The 23854-nt window shown below is 52.6% G+C and overlaps 1 long non-coding RNA gene across 1 annotated transcript; it reads left to right on the forward strand.

Annotated features, from left to right (window-relative positions):
• The first annotated feature begins 3925 nt into the window (after positions 1-3925).
• On the forward strand, positions 3926-23640 carry LOC116756923. Its single transcript, XR_004350786.1, has 3 exons — positions 3926-4817; positions 14714-14880; positions 23371-23640. It is a non-coding gene; the product is annotated as an uncharacterized LOC116756923 (long non-coding RNA).
• The last annotated feature ends 214 nt before the right edge of the window (positions 23641-23854 follow it).

A 23854-nucleotide genomic window follows, 5' to 3' on the forward strand; every position in this document is an offset into this window, starting at 1 on the left:
CTCAAAGTACAGGGAATAGTCTCTCAAGTCCTCCTCTCTCCAAGAGCTGCCTGGTTCTTGCCCTTCCTGAGTCCTGCTTCTTCGGTGCGTCTTGGGATTTCAGGACATTCCCCATTCGCTTAAGTTCACTCATGTTCATCCAGAAGATCCATAACCAGTTCAAACTGTAAGTTCTTCATCAGGGATGGGGTGTGGTGAGAGATGGGATCACGCTGGAGAGAGAGACGTGTTTGCAGTGCCACACTGAGGATCTGTCCTGTCCTGTGACTATGAATAATTTCCCCTCTCCATTAACCCAATAAGTTGTAGAAATTGTTCTGTTATCCCAACATAGTTGGAAATAGGCATAACGACATTGTTGACTGAAAAAAATGCACAACCTAAAAAAGTTTAGAATTATGTTCTATTTGGCAGACTTGCTGGACTTCAGCCCAGGAGGCAGCCTCTCCAGTGTTCTGAGGGATGGCTCTGGAGAGGCAAGGGAGGCACCAGGATACATAGGAGTTTTTGCAACTAAGACCAGGTAGTCGGAACATCAGAAGGTTACCGTTAAAGAAAAAACAAGCATCTCAAGTTAATGGATTTAGCGCTTTTCTAGATATGGGAAGATGCAGGAGTCTGGGCTCATGGAAACCATTCCTTTGATTTGCACCTCAACTATGTAGGGCCAGTATCCTGCTTTTTCCATCCTGAATCCACTCAGGGTGCACAGCTGGGGAGGCTGCAGTGGCCGCTGGCTTCATGGCCGCAGCATCCCTTGTTTACTGATATAGCAGTTGGCATTTTTCGTCCCCAGCATGCACAGCGAGAGCACCACCCGCATTTACTGAGTGCTGACCACGAGCCGGCACACGCACGGTCTAATTCAACGGTCACACGAGCGCTGCAAGGGAGCTACCATGACTTTGGCCACTTTATAGGTGAGGAAAGTGACATTCAGAGAGGTTAAGTGTGTGACTAAGGCCCCACAGCTGATAAGCGATGGAGTCAGCCCCTGAATCCAGGTTCGTTCAACACCAGGTCCACACTCTGGACGACTTGCTGTTCGTGGGCATTTGACGCTGATTCATTTCCTGTTCTTCTGGTGAGTTAACCCCAGTCCCTTCCCCCTTCACTTTATGGGTCAAGTGGTTTTGTTGCTCTTGGATTTCTCTCTGGTTTCCCCACCTTTGCCTTCATACGCTGCCCTGAATTGGGTGCAGTGTTGTGAAAAGGCCACACAAATCAACTCGCCCCATGAGGCCAACTTTCCTCCCACAAGGATGCTGTGTGTTCTCCTCCTGAGCTAGGTGGGAATCAGCGGCGTCATCCAGGCAGCTTCCACCCTTGAGAGGAATGAATTCCTCTCTATCCCAGCCAGCACCACAGAATGCTCTGCAAAGAAGACCAGAGGTTGGTGTCCTAATATTACTCAGCCTTTGTTGTCTGTGGCTGAGTAATGCCCACCCAGTCTTAGAGCCAGTGGCAGGGGTGGTCTGTGCATGGCGTGGTCTCCACACCCAGCCAGGAGCGAGCAGGAGGCTGGGGGTGAGGAGGGGCCCCCGCCATCCTCCAGCAGAGGCCGTCCCTGTACTAGGGAGGGGGGTTTCGGCATAGGCCCACCCACGCGGGGTACCATCCTTTAAAGGAGATGGATGATGGGGCAGAGGTGGAATAGTCATCTGCTCCTGCACATTTCTACACCTCCCTTGTGGTCAAGCTGGGAGTCACAGGATTAGTTCTGGCCAATGGAAAGTGCCGTGTCACTTCTGAGCAGAGGCATTTAAAAGTCACTGTACTTCCTTCAGGTCTCTCTCTCTTTTCTCCTGCCATGATGCCTTTGGAGACCACACGTTGCAAACGATGTTAGTGACAAGGTGGGGATGAGCCACCCACCTGCTGAGGGCTGTGGCTTGAGTGAGTGTGGCGCCCAGTCTTAAAAGACGGCCCCCAGGGCTTCCCTGGTGGCGCAGTGGTTGAGAGTCCGCCTGCCGATGCGGGGGACACGGGTTCGTGCCCCGGTCCGGGAGGATCCCACGTGCCGCGGAGCGGCTGGGCCCGTGAGCCATGGCCGCTGAGCCTGCGCGTCCGGAGCCTGTGCTCCGCCACGGGAGAGGCCACGGCAGTGAGAGGCCCGTGTATCGCAAAAAACAAAACAACAAAACAAAAGACGGCCCCGATGAACCACACTTCCTCGCCTTCACACCTGTTTTAGTCTTTTCGAGCCGCCATAATAAACTACCGTAGTGGTCTGTGGCTGATAAACCACAGACATTTATTTCTTACAGTTCTGGAGGCGGGGAAATCCAAGATCAAGGTGCCGACAGATTTGGTATCTGGTGAGAGCTTCCTGGTTCACCGATGGCTGTCTTTTTACTGTGTCCTCACATGTGGAGGGGGCAAGGGAGCTCTCTGGGTCTCCTTTATAAGGGCACTAATCCCATTCTTGAGGGCTCTGCCCTCACGACCCCACCTCCTCTCAAATATCAAATCTCACATCTAATAGCATCACCTCGGGGATTTTCAGGGCACAGCAGATCCTTGTGTAAAGCTCTCCCATGCTGAATCTGGGCTGGCCCTCTGACTCTCTTGAGCCAATGGAACGTTGCAGAAGTGGTACTGGGTCAGTTATGGATCCAAGTTCTAGGAAGGCCTGGCAGTGGATGCTTTCCCACTTGGGGAGCCCTAAGATGTCACATAAGAAGTCCGGGTACCCTGCTGTACTTACCAAGTACAGAGGGAGTTGCCTTGGGGCTATTCAGAGGGAGAGAGGTGCTCAGCTCTCTGTGTCCCAGCTGAGTCCGGTGTTTGGGCCATCTCTCCGAAGGGGCCAAACCTCTGAGTGAGCCATGCTGGACGTTCCTACCAGTCAGGTACCCAAGACGACCGCACCCCCAGGCAACATCAGGTGGAACAGAAGAACGACCCAGCTGAACCTGTCCACCTACAGAATCATGAGTGAAAAGACGTGGTTGTTTTGAGCCACTGAGTCTCGGCACGGCTTGCACACAGCAATGGACACCTAACGAGGTGAGAGAGGAGATGCAGTGGCGCTGTGACTTGGGGGTTTGTCTGTTGCAGCAGCTGATGTTTATTTCCCTGATGTAACAGATGATAGCTCAGTAGACCAGCCAGGAGGTAGCAGGGCCTACACACTGGCAAAGGCGCCAAGACTGGGAGGCTATGTAGAAACAGTCCTCATGACCTGATTGACTAGATGAGGAGAATAAGGGAAGTGAAGAGGCTCTGAGAGTCCAAGCCTGCGACTGCACGGGTGGGAAGGTCCTCAGAGGGGGCTGGAGACCCGGGAGGAGGAGAGACCTGCTTGGGGAAGGAAGCAAGAAAACGAAGGCATTGTGGTTTTGGATTTAAGGTGCTGGTGGGATCTCAGTAGGAAAATAACCACCGGGCATAGTGAACCTGATTCACTGCTCAGGTAAGACATTAAGCCTGGACATGAGTGGGGGAAAGAGAGCTGACTCCATGGGAAAATGATGCCCATGGAGAGGGTAGAGAGAAAGGGAGGATGGGGCTGAGGGAGAGCCATGGAAAATGCCTCCATGGCCATGGCATCCGAGGGGCCAGCAGTCAGGGAAAAAGGCTAAAGAGGTGATTCCTCAGAGCCTGGGGTAGGAGAGTATCAATGACTGGGTGGAGTCAATGGCATCAAAGCCTGTGGCAGTGCTAAGGGGTGGGGGGCCTTGAGAAGAGGGCCCTGGGCTCAAGCCAGAGGCAGTGGTGAATGAAAAGAAGGCAGAATATATTTGATCTTCATACACTTCTTCATCCATCTGTTCATCCCTCTGTTTGTCCATATATTTATTTATCCATCCATCCACCCATCCATCTATCCATCCATCCATCCATATATCCATCCATTTATCCATTCACCTACCTACCCATCCACCCACCCACCCATTCATCCACCCACTCATCCATCCACCCATCCATATTCATCCATCCATCCATTTGTTCATCTATCCAAACCTTGTTAGAGCTTACCATGGGCCATGCAGGGGAGTTATATTAGAGTAAAACAGATGTGGTCCTGCCCTTTGTTGGGAACACTCAGTGAACCCCCCTAAACCCTGAGATGCTCAGATTTGATGATCAAGCTCTCTCCTGCACACAAAAGGTCACAGTGAAGATACCAGCCACCATTTGTCAAGCTTTCGTTTGGGGCCAAGCCCAGTGACTTGTGATTTATCTGTTTTCTGCCACGTAGTCCTCCCAACAATGACTAAAGTGGGAACCGTCCGGAGATGACCTGACCGAGGCTGAAAGGGGTTACAGATCTTGCCAAAGCTTGAAGCGGGTGATGGGATTCAGGCACACAGCTGATGGCCACCTACCAGGTCTCCCTGCCCCCACCCCCCATGCCCTCCCCACCTCTGCCCCCGCCAGGAGAGAGGGCCTCCCTTGATCTGCTCGGGACATCAGGATTTATCTTCTCACAGAAGCAATGCCAGAGTTGATGCTGAGGGGAACCAGAAAAGTGAAAATGGTAACGTACTTTCATACATCATTGGAGGAAGAGACAGCTATGGGTTAACTTGATGACCCATGAACACAGTTTCTATGGGAAAATACATCTCAAGTTCCAAAGAACTGACTTGGAAACACAGCCCTGGAACTTAGCCTGTGTATAAATCAGGGACTGTCTGTAACTATGACATTTGTTTAATTTGAATACAGACCTGACTGGACTTGCTTTTTCTCACTCTGGTTCCTTCTCTGACTTTTTTCTTTTCCTTGTGCTGTGCAAAGATCCTGGGCTTCCTGTTCAAGCTAACTGGCAGGAATCATACTGTCCCTTAGGAGACAGAGCATGCATTTTTGTAAGTACCCCCTAGAGATTTATTTCATCGCTATGGAAAATGTAATTCTGTTTTCCTAGGTGACGGCTCTGTCTATGCAGGGACTCCGAGTGGGCTCGAGGCCTGGCCAGATGGTGCCGGATGTGCTCCGTGTAACGTGAGGAGCTGAGCCCTCAGGTACTCCCCGGGCCACGTGACTCTTGGCGAGAGCCGGGTCTAGGTGGCTGTGCGGCTGTGTGATTTGCCCACGCCGGGCTGTCCGATCTGCCCACACTGGGCTGTCCATACAGGACACCCAGTTCTGCTCCTTGGGCGCCTAAGGTGGTGTTGAGGCAGAGGAGGGCTTGCTGGAACTGCGACTTGGCCCTTCCAGCCAAGTGTGAGTCAGACCTATTTTTAGCAGTGCCACTCCTCCAGGTGGGCCAGGTTTGACGCTAGGGGCTTTCTGTGTTCGGCATCTCTATTTCCTTGGTCCAACGGCTAGATGATCTGGGGACTCGGCATTTTCCAGCTGATATTTCTGCACACGTGACTCTTCGCAAGGCTGGCGGTGGAGGGAAGGAACGTTAGCCGTTGCAGGAGCTGGTGACATTATGACAGTGAGGTTTGTTGAATGACTCTATGGGTTCTGCCAGCCCGTGGGCAGGCGCAGGCATGGCAAATGGCGAGGCACTTGCTGTATCCCCCACCTGTTCTACCAGTGCCAGACATGACTAGGTGATCAGGATGCTCTCTCTCCCTGTGCTTGGAGAAAGGGGGCTGTGATCAATTAGCAATGGCTGCTGCTGAGGGTGTGGAAGTGTGGGGACCGTGTCCAGCTCTGTGCCTTCTGGGTGGAGGGTATTTGTTTAAAGTTTAGCTACTGTATGGAATCACTTATATCTGCTCTATTGACGATGGTTTATTTTAGTGTGTTCAGAGCACTTTAATTTGGGATCCTGCAGAAGCAGACCCCCAGACCAGAGTTTGAGTGCAGGTCATTTATTTGGGAGGTGGCCCGGAGAAACGGGAGGCCAGGGGGCCAGTGAGGCCGCAGGTGTGGACGCACAGCTTCCCACTGTGGGCCACCGGGGCCTCTCGGAACTGTGTAGACTGTCTCCAGGGTCGTCCCCCTCAAGGGGCGAGCAGTGGAGTATTTATTCTGCGTCCCCGGCCTGTCATTGGTGGAGGGCTGCTCATGGGTCCCTAGTGCCTCAGCACTTTCGTCCTGCCCTTGAGTGTGAGCCGTTCAGGTTCTTGTTTCCACGGACACAGCCCTCAGGCCGAGAGCCTCCAGGTTGTGGTGGGAAGAAAGGGGGGGGGGTGTGCCCGGGGTGAGGGCGGGCACGGTGTCTGCCCCAGAAGAGCAGCTTTGACAGTGTCGTGACAGAGAGAGCACCGCTCTGGAACCGGATGGTCTGGGGTCAGGCCCCTGCCGCTCCACGTAGCACTGGGTAGCACCCAGACTCTCTGGCAGGTATCATTCCTGCCCTGTGCCCCGGAGGGCTTTGCTATGGGGGTCAGATGAGGCAATGCCTGTGAAAATGCTTTGTTAAAAGTCTGCATCAAGGTCATTTCCGGCTGCCTGCCTCCCTCCCCTGGGGTCCTCTCTCCCTGTCACTCTGGGGAATGGCTAATTATGATCCCCTCATCCCAGCCAGCCAAGCTGGGCCAGTGGAGAGTCCCCGCCTCTTGGCCACAGTGCATGACCCAAGAAGAGCCAATTCAAGCCTTCCTTGGGATTGAGATGTGGGCCCTGGGAGACAGGAGACCTCTGCTCCTTATTGCAGGGTGCTGTAGCCTGGGGGTGCTGACGGTCACTGTCCCAAGCAGAGCTGAATGGCAGAGTGAGAGAGAGGGACAGACAGACAGACAGAGATGGGGAGAGAGGCCTGATGACCTTGTTTGAGTGGGGATCCAGTTGTCACCGAAACTCATGCCTTTCTTGAACCTTCCTGTTAGGTGAGTCTTTTTGTTCATTGGAACGGGGCTACTGTGATTGGCAGCGGGAACCCTTCTAACTCAGGATAGAGACACAGGTGCTGGGTTATGTTTGCTGCAACTGGAGGATCTCAGAGCAGCCACTGCCAGACCCTCGTCAGGATGGGGTGGGCCCCAGGTCAGGCGGATTCAGACTCACCAGGTACAGTGGGGGAGAATTTGCAGCTGTCTGTGGGTCCTCCCTTCCCACCCCAGTGCCCCTCGGGGCCAGTGTCTGCGAGCTCTGCCCTTGGGCTCCCCCACCCCGCCCCCTCCCCCAGGGCTCCTGCCCCACAGTCTCAGGGCTGCTGGTCTCTGTGACTCATGCTCAGCCCTTGAGGAATGAGGAATGAATTCCTGCTGGTGACCTCACAGGCAGCCTCACCCAGGGGGCACGTTCACAGCTTCTTGGTAAAGTCTGGAATTCTCACACTTTCTCCCAAGTAGGCCCCTTGGGAGGACAGGGAAAAGCAGCCCAGACGTCAGGGGTCTGGGCTGGGCGGGCTGGGTGAGACCTCTCTGATGCCTGGTCATCACTCCCCCTTAAAGCGCACGTAAAATTTTATATCACACAATCCATCGCCATAAAATCACGCTTTTTGCAGTGACTTTAGTCTGCACTCCCTATACCCTCCTCTTTGAGTTCAGTGACCCTCCAGGGCGATGGTGGAGGGTTAGCCTGTGATGCCTCACCTCACCTTGTCCCCCTGGGGGACAAGGACCCTAGTGCCACAAGCAGGGCCCGTGTTAAAGGGGGAAGTTGGGGTGGAGGCTGGACTCTCAAACCCCACAGATGAGGCTGCCTGCCCCACTCCCGGGCCCTGTACCTTCTCTGCCTCCCAAAGTCTGACGGCCCTCCTTCCTCCTCTCAGAGACCCTCCCCCCCCATCCCCCGGGGGCAGCCACAGGCCCAGCCCCTCCCCAGGGCCTCCTGGTCTTCCAGAAACACAAGGTCCCCGCAGCCCTGGGGTTCTGGCCACTCCAGACTCGTACACAGTCCCCCCACCCCTGGCACGCGTGATCGGCCTGGCCACCTTTAGGGGAGGGAGGGTGCACGACATTGCCTCATCTATGTCCCTGCAGCACAGGGCAGCCTGCGTGGCACCTAAGCAGGGCTGGGCCGAGTCCTCGCAGGGCTGCCTCCCTATATCTCACGTGGGGCTGATGATGTCCTTTCTGACCATAAGATGAGGCGGTTTGAAAAGGCTCAGCTGTCCCGCGAGGGGCCGGAGGGGAGTGGATCTGCCTGGGTGACACCAGTGGGACCCCGGGGCTGCTCAGGGGAAGATGGAAGCTGCCTGCCGGCTGATGAACGGGGAGGGGTTGGGGGTGGCGCAGAGATGCTTCCCAGCGTTGTTCATTTGCCAGAAGGGACGGGGAGGAAACGGGCTGAGCCGCAGTGGCAGGGGGCCCGTGTTAACAGGGTGGGAGAGGCTGCTGCTTCAGGGCCAGATGCTGGGAGGGGCTCTTTGGGGACCTAATGGTGTGGGGTCCAGAGGGGGGCTCAGGAAGGAGCCGCCTGGCTGGTTGACCTTGGACATCACAGTGGGGAGCCCACTGCTGACCACCCCCAGTATATGGATTTCAAGGACGCTCCCTCCGCCTCCCCACATGCCTCTGCCATCAGACTAGCAGTGGGTCCTGCGTGGTGAAGGGGTGACGACGCCAGGGCACGCTTGTCTGGGTAGAGTTTTGGCCGAGCCCCCCTGGGGTTATCAAGGGGTTGTGTGTGTCCCTACAGTGGCCACAGGGCTGGACGGCGGGTGAAGACATGGCTTTCAGGCTAAGGGCTGCCCTGGGCCTACGGGGACCTGGCCTTTCCCGTCCAATCACACTGACCAAGGTGCGCACATCCCACTGGCAGCACGGAGCTGAGCTTCCACGTTACACATTTAAAACTTTGAGCAGCTCCGTGAGCTAATTACAAACACGAACACGAGTACACCAGCTGATTTTTGACAAAGGTGCAAAGGTAATTTAGCAGGGGAAGGACTCTCCAACAGGTGGCCTGGAGCAGCTGGATATCATAGACAGAAAATGAACCTGGGCCCACCCTCATACCTTCTACAAAATTCAGCTCAAAGTGGGTTACGATCTGAAATGTAAAACATGAAACCACGACACTCTTAGAAAAACCAGAGGAGGAAATCTTGGGGACCTCGGTCCGGGTGACAAGTTGTTAGATTTGGCATTAGGAAGTATGATCCATAAGAAAAAAATTGATAAATTGGACCTCATCAAAATTAAAAACTTCTGCTCTGTGCATGACCCTGGTAAGATGAAAAGACAAGTTACAGAGAGGGAGAAAACATATGCAGAGGTCCGACCTGACAAAGGACTAGTGTTAGGACACGGAAAGAACTCTCAACGGAGAACATCAATTGAGGGAAGACCCCGGAGACGGGTCTACTGGGCCCTGCTCTGTCCAGTAGAACTTTCTTTGGTCCAGTACGGGAGCCACGGCCACATGGGCCTCCCTGCCCACTGGGATGGGTCTGAGGGTGGACGCCTGGCCCAGGGTCTTGGCTTGAGACCCGACCCAGCCACCAGCGCTCGCCGGCCACGTCCAGTGGCCCTCATACTGATCTGAGAGGTGCTCTGTCCCACTTCCCAATGACGCTAGGACAGTGCGAGCTGGACCCTGGGGGACCCTGGCTGCAGTGGGGGCAGCAGGTCCAGGAGGGAGCCTGAGCCTGGCGCTCGGGGAGGGATGGGGGCTCCGCCTCCCCCCTGCAGGGCAGCCACGTGAGCGTGCGGGGGCAGAGGCTGCCCGGCCGGGCGGTGTCCTGCTCCTTCTGGCTGGCCCTGCTGCTGCCATTGCTGTGCAGTTGGGGCGGACAAAGGCCTGGCTTGGGAAAGGGGGGGGCGCTGATGGTCGTTGGGGAGGCTCCTAGCCCCCCTTTGCTGCAGCTCACCCGTCTCTGACGTCGGCCTCATCACCCCCGCCCCCCCCGTCAGAGATGAGGTACAGGGCTTGTTGGCCAGTCAGCCCCTGGCTATCCTGACGCCAGACCTCATCACACCCCCCCCCCCCACCCAGAGATGAGGTACAGGGCTTGTTAGCCAGTCAGCCCCTGGCTGTCCTGATGCCAGACCCTGCACCTCCTCGGGCCTGTTCTGTGATCACGCTTATGCTTTTCCCAACACTGCGAGGCCAGCTTTAAGGAATGTTTTTAGCAGAAAAGTATCGTCTATTCACGTGGTATGAAAATGGCCTGAGTTTGTTTCACTCTGGGATTTAAAAAGTTACGACTTTATGGTACCCTGGAGCCCAGGACTCAGACGGCCACCGTCCCTCCTTGTGGGCCTGGTTTGGGAAGGTCTTGCCCCCTGACTCTGGCCTGGCCTTCCCCACCAGGCAGCCAGCGTGACCCCCTGAGAGTGGAGTTGGACCTCATGTCTTCTCTGCCGGGGGTCTTGAGGCCTCTCCCCTCACTCAGAGCCACGGCTGGGCCTCCGCGCGCCTCTGGGGCTGTGTTCCTTCACGCCCCCACCTTCCAGAACTTTCCACGTCATTACTCAGCCAGGCCCCAGACCCCTCACAGGCCTCACGTCAGTTGGGCTCCCCCCTGGATGGAGCCTGCATGAGGGCTGGGGTCTGGGCCTGTCCCCGTCCCCCAGGGCGTTACGGAGCCGCACCTGACATGGGGAAGGTCCTCGATATGGGGACACGTGTGTGAGGGACAGATGGTCAAACCGAGGGCTGAGCACGTGACACCACATGCCACGTTTGTCACAAGGAGAGTCAACTTGATGGCCTCAGAAGAGGCGGGTGGGTGTGCCCCAGGCGGGAGCTCAGAGGACTGTCTGGTGCGTTAACGAGTGATTTTCCAGGCTGGCCGTGTGTGTTTCGTGTCATTTATGGAGGAAGCAGCAGCGGCCAAGGAACTGATGGAAGTTCAGCCTCACCAGGAAACTGGAAGCCACGGCGCTGTGCCTCCTTCTAAGCCAACTTCCATGACCGCGAGCATCCCCTGCCGAGTCCCTGTGGGATGTTTCAGCGTGGCCGGAGCCAAACCGGAAACACTTGGGTTTCCTGAAAAAGCTTTTTAAAACTTTGACAAAAGTGCTAATCTGGAGGATCTTGACGTGGATGTTGGGAAACTGGGGTGAGATGTCGAGGATTCTGCGGGGGCCGCCAGCACACGTGGTGTTTCTCCAGGATCACGTATGTCACGTATGACGTGTTCCTCAGCTGACATCTAAGGCAGAGAGTGGGGGGGCAAGGGAGGGAGGGGTGAGGGGAGAGGAGGAGAGACAGAGGCTTCGAGAGCCTCTGCTGAGGAAGGTCAAGGCCTCAACAGCACCCTGCTCTCCAGCCCAGGAGCCCAGAGCTCCGAGGGTCCCCTGGATCAGACTGGCTCTCACCGTGTCATGGGAGGGAGAAGACAAGGAACAGTTGAATAAATACAACTTTCCACTGGAAAATGGGCCTCAGACATATCATGTTATTCCCTTTTTTTTTTTAAAGTACGAAGATAATTCTCCGCATCTTGGCTTCTGAAGGGGGTTGTATTTCCCTTCTCTTCTGCGTGTTCTTTTCCAGCCTGGTAAATGTCTGCGTAGGTTAGGGATAAGAAGGACCACATGAGCGAGGAAACTTCCAGACTTGGGGGTGGGGCCTGGCTGCCTCACACCCCACCCCCCCCGCCTCATCTGGGCCGGGCCTGACCCAGACTCGCGGCCTCCCTGTTGCTGTCTTGGCCTGGGTGGGCCCCAGGGATGCTGCTCTACAGTCCCCGTCAGTCCAAGCCACCCAGCTGTGCCCGCCCTTTGGCTTACGATGGGGTACAATCAATACAACCCTGCGTCAGGATCTCCACTTGTAACTCTAACGTCCTGCGGAAACTGGGTGTCGCTGGTAGCCCATGCCTTGAACATGGTGCACCTTGCCCTGAACCCCAGTTTTCTCAAGCAGCCCCTCCCAAGGGCAGGCCTAAAATAAAATACTGTAATGAAATGGCCCCACTCGCCAGCCCAGACAACCCCCTGCCCATACCCTGTCTTGGGAGGGTGGTGAGGGTCCTGAGTTCCTTGTCTAGCCCCTCCCTGGGGAGAGGACACTCTGAAGGTCACAGCCGTGTGGTCCTTGCCCTGTGAGGTACTGGGACAAGTGCCCGGCCAGGAGCAGCTGGGGACCCTCCCTCCTGCCTGGTCATCCAGGTGGCCGGGGTCTCCCCACTCAGTTTGTCACCTGCTTGGGCAGATGGCAAGGAGACAGTGAGGCTCATACATGCAGGGAAAGCTGGACAGGTGACCCCGAGTTGGGGGAGAGTCACCTCTTGAGAAGCTGGGGTGCAGCAGAGGACCACTGCCGGGCTCCCGGCTGGGATGCCATCGTGAGGGGTGGGTAGGGGGCAGTGATCTTCCCCGTTTGCTTCTCCTGTGTGTCCTCAGGGATGAGAACAGTTCAAGCCTCGTCGGATCGACACGTAAACAATGTCCCAGCACCTCCCGTTCCAAAGCAAGTCTAGACTAAAAGAAAGGTGTGTGGATGATTAAAGAAAAATCCCTTGGGAGCTGGAGTTCAGCCTCCCTCTATTCACTGATTCCAGGCATCCCGCTTGCCCTTCAGGCCTCAGTTTCCCTGTTGGGAAACCGTGGGAACAACAGCCGGCCGCATCACTGTTGCTGGAGGGCGTGGGGGGAGGGATTCCAGGGCTCGGGGTGGGGAAGTAGCGACGGGCCAAGTAAACACGTTTACTTGCTGTTCACCAGGGAAGGGGTAGCGGGGCTGGGTCTCCCATCACTGTCCAATCAGTCACCCGGGGCTGCTGACGTTTCTTGGTGGAAAAGATGGTGAACACGCGGAGCCTAGGGAGCTGGGACACAGCCTCCCCAGGAAACCTCCGGGAAGGGTCGCTGGAGCCCACCTGACGCCAGATCGGGCGGCGGGGGGCGGCACCTGGAGGGGGCAGGTCGTCAGGGAGTCAGGGCCCGTCTGCTCTGGCTCCCATTTTGAAATTGACAGCCGTGCGACTGGAAGAGGGAAGACCAAATCTGACTCCATATTGGATCTGTTTCTTTTACTTTAACCTTGGTATTCTATTGCTTTGGCTTCCAGGTAGGAATGTTGCCTAGTGCCTGAAATATACAGGATAGCCCAGTTTCTCAAGGCTGACCTTTAAGGATGTAACGCTTTTCCATTCATATAAAAATAAAAAGTTGGGGATCGGAGAATAACATGTGTCTTGTGTCTTGTTGGAGGTTTACAGGGACATCGTGACCCAGCCTACCACGCCCCTCCCTCACGTTGCCTTTAAAAATGCTTTGTTGAAACCTTCGGGGAGTTGGGGGTGCTTTGGGCATGAGCCACCTGTCTCCTTGCGTCGCCCTGCAGTAACCCTTTCTCTGCTCCAGACTCCAGCATTTCAGTGCGGTTTGGCTTTGCTGTGCGTCGGGCATATGAACTGCCGATTGGTGACACACATAAGATCATTTACTTCCAAAGAATAATCTTCCCTCGGCTCAGTAATCTGGATTTTCCCATGTCGTTTGCATTTCGAGGACTCTATGTCACCTCAGGAATAATTAATATACTGAAGTGTCATTAAAGCCTGTGAACTTTGATAGAATTAGTAACACACACATTTGCATTTTTTTCCTTATTTGAAAAAATAAAGTCTCTTGGCAAAACCCATAATACAGGGACTTCTCTGGTGGTCCAGTTGTTAAGACTCCGTGTTCCCAATGCCAGGGGAGCACAGGTTCGATCCCTGGTCGGGGAACTAAGGTCCCAAATGCTGCATGGCATGGCCAAAAAAATAAAAAAGAAAGAAAAAAACCCCACCAAAACCATAATGTAACAGTGTCAGGAAATGAAGCACTTTCAGAGGCTGTTTCTGATTATAATGATTTCAGGTTTTTTTAGTTATTCTGCTCCAAACTTTTATCTTTATACTTTGCTCTGGTGTGAAGAGGCTCTATTTATAAAACAATAAAAGAAAAACGGTTTTATGTGGAGACTGAACTCTTTCATAACTGAGGCAATTAATATGCAATGATATTAAGCTTTCGTCTATATGAATTCTACATCATTAGCTAGAAATTAGCCTGCATGGCTTGCCATAAAATTTCTTTTTCCTCCTCCCTGAGGAAGGAATGTTTTTATTTGGAAAGTCTAACAGAGGGATGAAAACAAAACCACATGTAGTTTTGCATATCACAGACCCTCTGCTGAAAGGAATAAAGTTGAGAGGGTCCCCAGCACCATGGGTTACAAAGGCTACAGCCATCACGAGGGCAGAGAGGATTTTATTTTTTGAACAAACACATGATCTTTTGTGATATCAACCAAGAAAAGAAATCTGAATATTTATTATTCTAATTTGATGAGTTAATCTTCCACAGTTTCAAAATCCCAGTTTCAATACGATGATATGTCAAGCCCTGGTCTGCCTCCATGCATTCTTTCCTTCCACAGATATGTGAGTGCCTACGGAGTGTCTAGCCACGTGTTAGAGGCCAGAGGCTGATACAACAGATGAAGTCCCTGCCCTGGGTCGGGGGGCTGATAGTCTGATGGAGGAGAAAGAAGAACAAAGAAACAAATGCATTGCCCCTGAGTCCAAACTGTTTTGCTCACCACGTCTGCTCACCACAGGACAGGCCAATAATTTGGGAGACCAGTTGCTGGGGCCAGGAGTAGTGATTTTATCGGGAAAGCCAGCAGACCGAGAAGACAACAGACTCGTCTCAAGGAACCATCTTACCCCAGTCAGAATTCAGGCTTCTTTTATACTAAAAAGGGAAGGGGCGTGGTTGGTCCTGGCAAACTTCTTGGTGCCGGAATCCTTTTTCTTGCAGCTGCTCCCCTAGGTCAGGTCACGGTGCTCCTGTAAACCTCCAACAAAACCAATGTTATATTCTGTTCTGCACCTTTTTATTGCCATAGGAGTGCAAAGGTGTTATACTCTTAAAGATCAGAGCTTTGACATGGGCTCTCCTGCATATTTCAGGCTCCAGGCAACATACTTCTACAAAAGGTGCAGAGCCAGCCTGACTCAGCACAGGCAACGGAGCACAAAGGTTAAAGTCAAAGAAAGAGATCCAACATGGAGTCAGATTTGTTGTTCCCTCTTACAACATCAAGAGGATACCTTCTGATAGTGACAAGTGCTCTGAGGTGAGAAGGTGGGGGGCGGGTCCCTTCTATGGGGCAGGGGGGTCTCACTCACGAAGGTCACACCATGTGCTGTTAGCAGGCAGTGGCTGAGCACGTGGGGTCCAGACCCAGGCCTGTGCCTGCAGCTGTGGGACCCTCTCCAATGGAGACTTTGGTTCTCAGACTTCCCGGCGGTCTGGTTGAAACTTTCTTGGAACAGATGGAGCTGGAGGCTCCTCCATCCTCTTCTCCTTTCACGGGTGTCACACCAGCATCCCAGCCTGCAGGGGCCCCACCTCCTGCTGCCCCCTCATCCACAGTGCCCTCTAGTGACTCCTACACGTTTAATCTCTTCTCGGCCTCAGCTTCTTGAAAGGACTGGACCAACAGAGCCTGTTAGGAGAAAATATGAATATTTAAAACGTGTGTCATGGCAGGAACATAAAAACGACCACCACCGTTGGTTGGAAACATCTGATCCCTATCGATTTCCAAGTTGGCTCAAGGCTGCTTGCATGTTTCATCTTGTTGTCAAGCTGACACCCTGACAGAGTGTTTTCCCTCCCTCCTCCTCTCCCCCAGCAGGAAACAGGGTCCTGGCCAAGCTTGCCTCCCTGTGATTTGTATTTTGCTTTCTTGGTAGGGTCACCAGCCTCTACCCATCCCCTGAATACCTTTGCTGCATTTCAGCTGCCTTTGTAACATTGTAACAACCCAGCCCAAATGAACGTGTGCGGAAATCTTAGCTGGAGAATCTGAACTGGGTGTTGCTCCATGCGTGGAAAAAACGCAGTGTTTCCTCTCCGAGGAATTCAATCCACACGGCGCTCAGTCCATCAGCTGGAGGCCCCAGCCAGGATCTGTCCACCCTGCCCCCTGACCTCTTTCCAACTGGGGGTCACCCCACACAGACATCACGCTCGCTAGGCGCTGACACCAGAGTCCCAAACGGAAGCGCCCCGTCCTGGGTGGCTACTGTGTCCGATGCAGGGCACGCTGTCTCCTGGGGCTGAGACGTCCTCTCCCCTGAGGGGGCCTCAGCCACTCCCATGCAACAACACAGACTTCTCTCTCAGAAGAAAGGGAAGCCCTGGCAGCAGGTCCTGGCGTGTGAAATGTAGGGGCAGTGGGGAGGGTGAAGAAACCGATGGGCCAGAACCAAGCCAGCAGTGGCTTTATGGACCCCTTTCCTCTCGAATGCATGCATTATGGATCTGACGGCGCTGCTCAAATGTTCATTGAAGTCTCATTTCCTGTGACGGAATGAATTGTGTGCTGTATAATTAGGCATATAATTAAATGCAAATTTTGGAGCTTAGGAAAGTATTGGGACGGAACCCCCTTCAGTGCTGGCATGAAAAATTCGAATGCGTTGAACTTTTAATGTGTGTGAATCCTATCTCTGCCTTGACTGACCATGGGGGAGGGACGTGTAGGGTGGGGACAGTGCCAAGTATGGGTGTCCCTGGCCCCTTTGGTCTTTTCTCCCAGGCTCGGCCTCCAAGTGCGTATTGAGGCTTCTGGACACTGACCCCTCCCCCACTGGCACAGCCCTCTCCTCTGGACACTGGTCGCTTTTCTCCTCACTGGACGCCTCTGGCTGGAGAGCTGTAGGGGTCAGAATGGTTCTGCCACGTCTGGTGTCCCTGAGGTGCCCCAGCCAAGCTGCCTTTTGGTGATAAGCGGGATGATGCTGGCTTCAGTGTCTACGCTTGGTCAGTGGATGGCCAGCTGCTGAGCCGTGAGGGGTGATGACCCAGTCGGAGGCAAGCCCCAAGGTGGTGGTGGTGCAGAGGGAGCCTGCTGGAGAGACTGTGTCCAGGAGACCCTAGGGTGGCCAGGGTCTGTCCTAGGCCAGCCTGAGCCACTGTTGCAGGGAGTTTTGTGGGAGCTGTGACTGTTCTCTGCTGAGCGGTTTGGAGAGACACAGAGGTGACTGTCACTGCTGCTTCCAGGAACGTCTTGGCAGCTGGGGCCTTTCTTTGGATGAGACTGTGCATGGAATTGTGTGCATGAGGCTCCCAATCTCGCTTTAGAATCAGAAGGAAGACGGCTGATTGTGAGGATGGGAACTCAGGGTCAAAGACAGAAGAGGTAGGAAGCAGCGAGAAGAGAGAAAGGTTTGAAAGCTTCACCATCGCAGGTGTAGAAATAGAAATAGTATGACTTATCTATTTCCAGAACAAGGTCTGTGATGACCTATGATAACCATGCTAGTTCAAGGCTTCCAGGTCTAGATGATGGAGGACCACACGCCTTTGTCTTGTCTCCAGCCTACAGCTCCACTAAAGGATAGCAAAGTGCTCCAAAAGTTATAAAAAGTTATAAAGTTATAAACTCACAAAGAGAAAGAGAACGGGAGGCTAAAAGTGGGACCTAAAAGTTATAAACTCACAAAGAGAAAGAGAACGGGAGGGAAACCTTCAGAGGATGAGAGATTTCAACACACTCGGGGAAGGTGGAGAGAAGGGAGGTGTCTGGTGCAGCGAGCAGAGCCAAGGAGGGGGTGTCAGCCCCAAGGAGCGTGGAGGCACCCAGGATTCAGGGTGCCCGTATGGAGAAGACCACGGCCCTGAAACAGGGATGTTAAATGGAAGTGCACCCCTAATCCCCCCTCCTTGGAATACCTGGCATTTAACCCTGCTCCCCTCCCAGACCAGCCCACCTCCCCCTGCAAATTCAACAAACCAACCAAGCAACCAATCGACCATGGGTTCTGCTCCAAGGAAATTTAATGAGTCGTTTTGGGAGAACTGAAGTTGGTATGGCCTATGCTGGGTACCCCAGAACCAAGCCCTGGCAATGGGACATTTACTGAGCCTTCCTCTGGACCCTGTGTCCGAGGTCCTGAGGGAGCGTTTGCCCCAACTTGATCACCCATTGTGAGGTCTGCCAGCTGCCAGCCCCTTTCCCAAACAGCGACTATTGCCCTGTTCCAATAAATGAACACACAAGCCAGTAATTTGAGGAAAGCTGGCAACGTGAAGAAGAGGAACAAAGAAAAACACTCCTAAAAAAATGCAGAAGAGCATTCAGAGACGGACGTGGCAGCCATAGAGGGCTGCCACTCTGATCCCCCTCCTAGCAAGATGGCAGCTCGCCGACAACTCTGGCTGGGAGTCTTCAGGCCCTGCGCCACCTTCAAGCTGATGCTCTGTGCTTCACTGGCGCCTGCAGCTGGTGGTGAACAGCGGTGGTACGAAGCTCACCGTTTCTGGCCAGTGTGGGATACCAGATGATGTCTGCCCCCGAGCTCCCTGATGGGCTGGATGAGATGTCCTCAGAGCTGCGTGGTGGTCTTGGGCTTCTCCTACCCTGTCTTCCTCCCTTCCCCTTCTCCTTTCATAAGAGCCAGACCTGTATGATCATCTGAAGGCGCTCCTGCTTCCTCCTGTCCCCTCTCCCCCTTGTTTTTCACAGGTGTGATGCCCAATAAATCTCTTGTCTGCCTTTGCTTCTGCTTTGCAGAGGGTCCAAGAATTGGGACTAGATCACTCACAACCTGGCCGGCAAGGGAGACCCCATCCCAAGTTGTATGTGGGCTGTGGGTAGTCCCTGGCACAGGTGGTGGCCCAGATGCCAACAATTTTAATGGTGGTGACTTTGGAGTATGTTTCAGTGAGGGGATGCCCTGACTAGCGTGATGATCCAGTCTGTTGAAAATAGGGAGGCAACAGTGCACACGAAGACAAAGGAAATGGCTGGTTATGACTGCCTCACATTCAACACTACATTCATCCCCCAACATGTCATTGAGACCCATCTATTTGGTGGTGGTGTAAGGTCCTCGGAGTGTAGAGAAAAGAGAAGACCAAGTCGAAACCTCAGCAGCTACCCCTTCCTCCACTTCAGCCAAGAGTGTGAATCAAAAACAGTGTCGCATTCACGTGAGACCAGGAGAAGAATTGCCCATCTGGGTCCAGCCTAAATTCCTGACCACAGAATTATGAGCAGATAAAATGGTTGTTTTGTTATGTTAAAAAAGACAAAACAAAACGACAAAAATTAGTGTCACATTGTGGAAGGCATGTAGGTTGGCACGATCAGGGCTGCCCTTGAAGATTTTAAGAACACAGGGTCGGTGGTCCCACTCGTATCTGTTTACGACCCACTGAGTCATGAAGCTGGGTGTATCGAGGGTGGTCCTTTTTAACGTGGAGATGGTACAGCTGGGAGGGAGCCTGAGTGGGACCAGAGGGCGTGAGTAAGTGGTGTGAGCAGGTGTCCAGAGCACCCACCACATAGACCAGTGCCTAGTCCAGTGGGCATCTCCGGCCACGTGACCTGCTGGAGGAGCAGGGAGAAGCCCCCGCTTCACAGATGGGTGGGCTTGGCATCTGGAGGCAAGATGGAAATGCTTCTGCATCCCCTGAGTTCGTCATCACAGGCTTTACTGCAACGAGTCTCAGTACCTTCTAACTCCATCCTCTGCTGCTTTGCAGATGATCCAACGGACACAGTCAAAGAAAAAACACAAAACACAACAGTGCGGACAAAACAAGTAAAAAGAAATAAAACAAAAACGTAAACCCAAACTCAGATTCATTCATGTTTTCAATGAATTTTTTACAAGACAGATAATGCATCCATGAAACAGGAGCACAGGGCTATGAGAAGAGAACAGTCACAGCAAGAGAGTGCTGTGAGATTAAAAACATAGGAAAACCTCTCATTCAAGTGTTAGAATTAGAAGAAATGTCCTGGAAAATAGTGCAAAAGACAAGAAACAGAGATTATGGGAGAAGATCCACAAAGGATCAATGTCGTAGCTCTGTCGCCTGACGGGCAGTTCCAGAGACCACTACGGGGGCAGCACCTTCTGCTCTGATGGACGGGCCACTGGGGCCTCCTGCTTCCCAGTGTCCTCCTCTCTTTGCTGTAGTGACTCTCCTGACCAGTAAATTTGGGGGTGGGTCACTGGGCCGGGCAGCCCATCTTTCTCCCTCTGGGAGGGAACTGCCTGTAGGGTACCATTGTCTCTCTGTCTCATTTTAAAAAGTCTCATTTTAAGAATATGTTATTTCATCTTATCTCTCAGAGGTTTCAAATATGGTTTCCCTAAAGATTAATTCTGCTCTCTTTATTGCTTCCTTTTTTTCTACATTTGTTGATTTTCCTTGGTCTTTGACTTTCATGCAGTCACATATCTAAATCTGGGGCCTCGGGATGCTGGTGGAAGGTCCCTGTGTATGGGTGACCTGGAGGTCAGCAGTGTGTTGGTTAGAGACCAGACCCCTCCCCTCCATCTGTCTCTGCAGCTGACCTTCCCACTCCCCAGACGGGCTCACGCCCTAACTGGACAAGGGTGCCCATGAAACCCCTTCCAAGGGCAGCTCTCCCTATTGGTTTCCTGACGCTGCTGTGACAAATCGTCACACACTTGGTAGTTTTAAAACAACAGAAATTAACTTTCTTGCAGTTCTAGAGGCCAGAAGACTGAAATCCAGGCGTCAGCAGGGCTGTGCTCCTTCCAGAGGCACTAGGGGAGGAAACTTCCTCACTTCCACCTTCTGCTGGCTCCAGGTGCTCCTTTGTTTGTGGCCACATCAGTCTGGTCTCTGCCTCCATTTTCTTCCTCCTTCTCCCTGTGTCTCTCGTCAATCTCTTATAAGGGCACTGATCACCGCATTTAGGGCCCACCCAGGGAATCCAGGACGTTTTCCTCTCAAAATCCTTAGTAACACCTGCAAAGGCCTTTTTCCAAATAAGGTCACATTCTGAGGTCCGGGGGGTGGGTCGGGACATGGACATATCTTTTGGGGGAAACACCATTCAACCCAGTATACTCCCTAAACTTCCGACACATCCCCTTTTCCAGCCTAAATCCCTGGACTGTGAGTTCTCTGCAGAGTCTTACAGAGGAAGGCAAGGGACACAGCCACTTGTTGGATCTCCAGGGGGCCACTCTGCTCTGTGACACTACAAGGAGGCACAATAAGCTGTGTGAAAGAGGGGCATCTTTCAATTTCTGTTCATTCAGCAGGTGTTTACGTTCTGTGTGGCACCGAGTGGGTACAGTGGCAGACCGGCTTCTCCTGGATATACTTCTATGGCTCCCTTTGAGTGATGCTGGTGCCTGACTCCTTCTCCAGGCCTGCAGACCCGTGGCTGGACCTTGACATTGGCTTTTCTCCCTCCTGGGCTGGCCATCCTCTGGGGTTGACCCGCTGTCTGGCCACCAAGCAGTGCCTTGATATCCCCATGGTTCACTCATTGAACACTCAGATCCCAGTGAGGAAGCATGGGTTCATTGCCCTTCCAAGGTGGGCACTTCAACAGAGCAGAGCCTTACCTCCAGAGAAGGGGCTAGCACGATAAGTTTAGGCCGTGGAGTCAGTCAAAAAGGGTCCTTTTAGGGAAGTAAGTACTCCTTAAATTATAGTAATAAAAGCACATGTGAACACTTAAAAGGAATCGTAGAAATAAAAGAGCAGACACAGGATAAAGAAAAGGGGTGGGGGACAGTGGGCCAGAAACACCGCATTATTCCTCAGAAGTGCTGACATTTTCTGTTTGGGCCTGTTGCTTAGCGAAATTCCACAACCGGGGCGTCATTCCTGCTGAATTCAGGCTTGTCCAGAAACCTCATGAGACCAACGGCTTCTACTATTTTAATATATGGGTCAATGGAAAACAGTTGGAAATCTGGTAGTTGGTTAAAATTTCACTGGCCAGGCCCTGTTTGAAGAGACACATTTATACTTTAGTCGATGCTCAAATAAATTACACCGAGAGGCAGTTATAAAATTTGTCAGACAAGAATTTTTTTGGGGGGGTGGAAGGAGTGGAAGACCCAGCAGCGTGGAGCTGAAGGGGCACTGGAAGACCACTGCCCTGCCCCCGGCCCCACTACATTCTGCTGAGGAGCTGAGAAGGGGGCTCCATGCTGAGGACTGCTGACAGAACCGAGACCCAGCCTCAGGTCTCAGGATCCCAGCCGTCCCCCTTCTGTGACAGAGGTCACAACCGGAGGCCTGAAGCGCATGTTTTGTTTCAAAGAAAATGTGCCCCAAGCTTTAAAAATCCAGATATCACACAGAGTGAGATCTCCAGCTTCTCCTGAAGACCTAGAAGTTCCGGCCGCATGGGGCTGGCACCCCTGCAAGGCAGTGGGATGGTCTCCTTTGGTCCCCTGGTTCCCACCTTGCCTTAACCACATGGAACTGTAGAACCGGGCTGTGGGAGAGCATTCTGGAGAGGGGTGGCGCCAGAGAGAGGGAGACCAGCATCTAGGAACCCCAAACTTGTCTGTGGGAGGTTTGTACTGCACGTGGACATTCATACGGATGCACAAGCATATATGTGTATTCATGTTTGTCTATGTGTGTGCCTATCTATCTATCTGTCATCTATCTATCTATCCTGCAGATAAAACTGGTAGATCTGGAGCCAGCCTGGGAACCTGGGCTCAGGTGTGTGGACGCCCTGGGTGAGAAGAGCTGAGGGTGATCTCCTTAACCCCCCTGGTGTGCTAGATGGAACCTGTGGGGAAGGAAGGACATGGCCAGCCCGCAGCAGCTGGGCCTTGGCCTGAAATCCTTCAGGGCTCCAGAAAGCTATGGATACCCTGACCAGCACTTCCAGAGAGGAAACATCCCAGTAAATATTGTACAGAATTGTTTTCTGAGAAACTACTTACTATATTTAATTAAACAATAAATCAATTAATATAATAATATTATTTAACACTTATAATTGTATAATATATAGTATAAAGTTATATTGTATATATATTGCATTGTATCTTATTATGTATAATATATAATAATATAGTAACTGATCATTTATATCCTGACGTTCTTCCTAAAGCAATTGAGGTTCCTTAGTGTGCACACACATATCCTTTTATAGAAAGCATTTAAAATAAGAGAAAAGGCAAGATCAGCAGGAAAAAAGGGTTACAAGATAAAGACCAAGAGAGGTAATTATTTTTTGAAAATTAGTTATACAAGGAACGCATCACATGGCTTCTGAGACAAAATTCTTGAAGTGTCAGTCTGTAACAAAGAGTCTCAGTGATGCCTTTTTGTAGCTGGGCCCTGAAGCAGCTGAGGGCATGTAAAGAAGGCTCTTGTGGAGTCAGGCTGACGGAGTCCAGGAAGGTGGCTTTCTGTCCCTTGGGGTGAGGTGAAGCTGGGCTTCCAGACTGAAGAGCCACAAGTTCCGTCACCCCTCAGAAGGGGCCTCTGAAATCGTCTGATCTCCTCAGGTGGCCTGAAGAATCACAAGAGGGGATAGCTTGTCGTGCCACTGTAAATTCCTTTTATCAGGCTGGGATAGTGAAAGTGATTTTTAAAAACCTGTACGTTTCATCGCATTTTGCCATAACTCATGGCAGGGTTAATGGAATAACATACATTAAGGTTTCATCGTTGGCCTCGTTCAGTTTTGGTTCCATAAACCTCTTTCTGACACATTTCCTAACAGGATTGTCGGGAGGATGGATCACTCCAGGAAAGAAGAGCTGTGAGCTTTTCAGGAGGAAAGCTCTCTGTACTCCTCTCTTTTCAGGAGGAAAGCTCTCTGTACCGTGGAGACCGCGATGAGGAGGAAATCTAACCAGCAGAACAGCTGACGCTGGAAGTGATTCGAAGTTTGAAAGTTCTTTTTTCTGCCGGCACATTGGGCTCCTCTCTGGCCAAGGGCAAGGGGCAGCCCTGGTCTGGGGGCACAGAAGGGCTCTCCCTGGGTAAGGGCTGTTCTTCTTTGCTCTTCCTTCCTCTTTCCTTCCCTCCCTCCCCTACGGGTGCCGTAGTATTTTTATTTAGATAACACCATTACATGCCCATAGCATTCCATTACGCAGATCAATTCCAAGCATTTTGACATTACTCACTTAAAACAGAGATGTATGACAAAAATAATCCAAATTACAGTCTCACTTTTTTGGGTCTATTCCTGTGTTTTATTATATTTTAAGTTCTGCCGGGGCTGGGGCCGTGTCATCAGCTCCGAGCCGCCACTGGCACATAGCAAATGCCTGGTAAATACTTAA

This window comes from Phocoena sinus, chromosome 7 (assembly GCF_008692025.1).
Source record: "Phocoena sinus isolate mPhoSin1 chromosome 7, mPhoSin1.pri, whole genome shotgun sequence".
NCBI lineage: Eukaryota > Metazoa > Chordata > Mammalia > Artiodactyla > Phocoenidae > Phocoena > Phocoena sinus.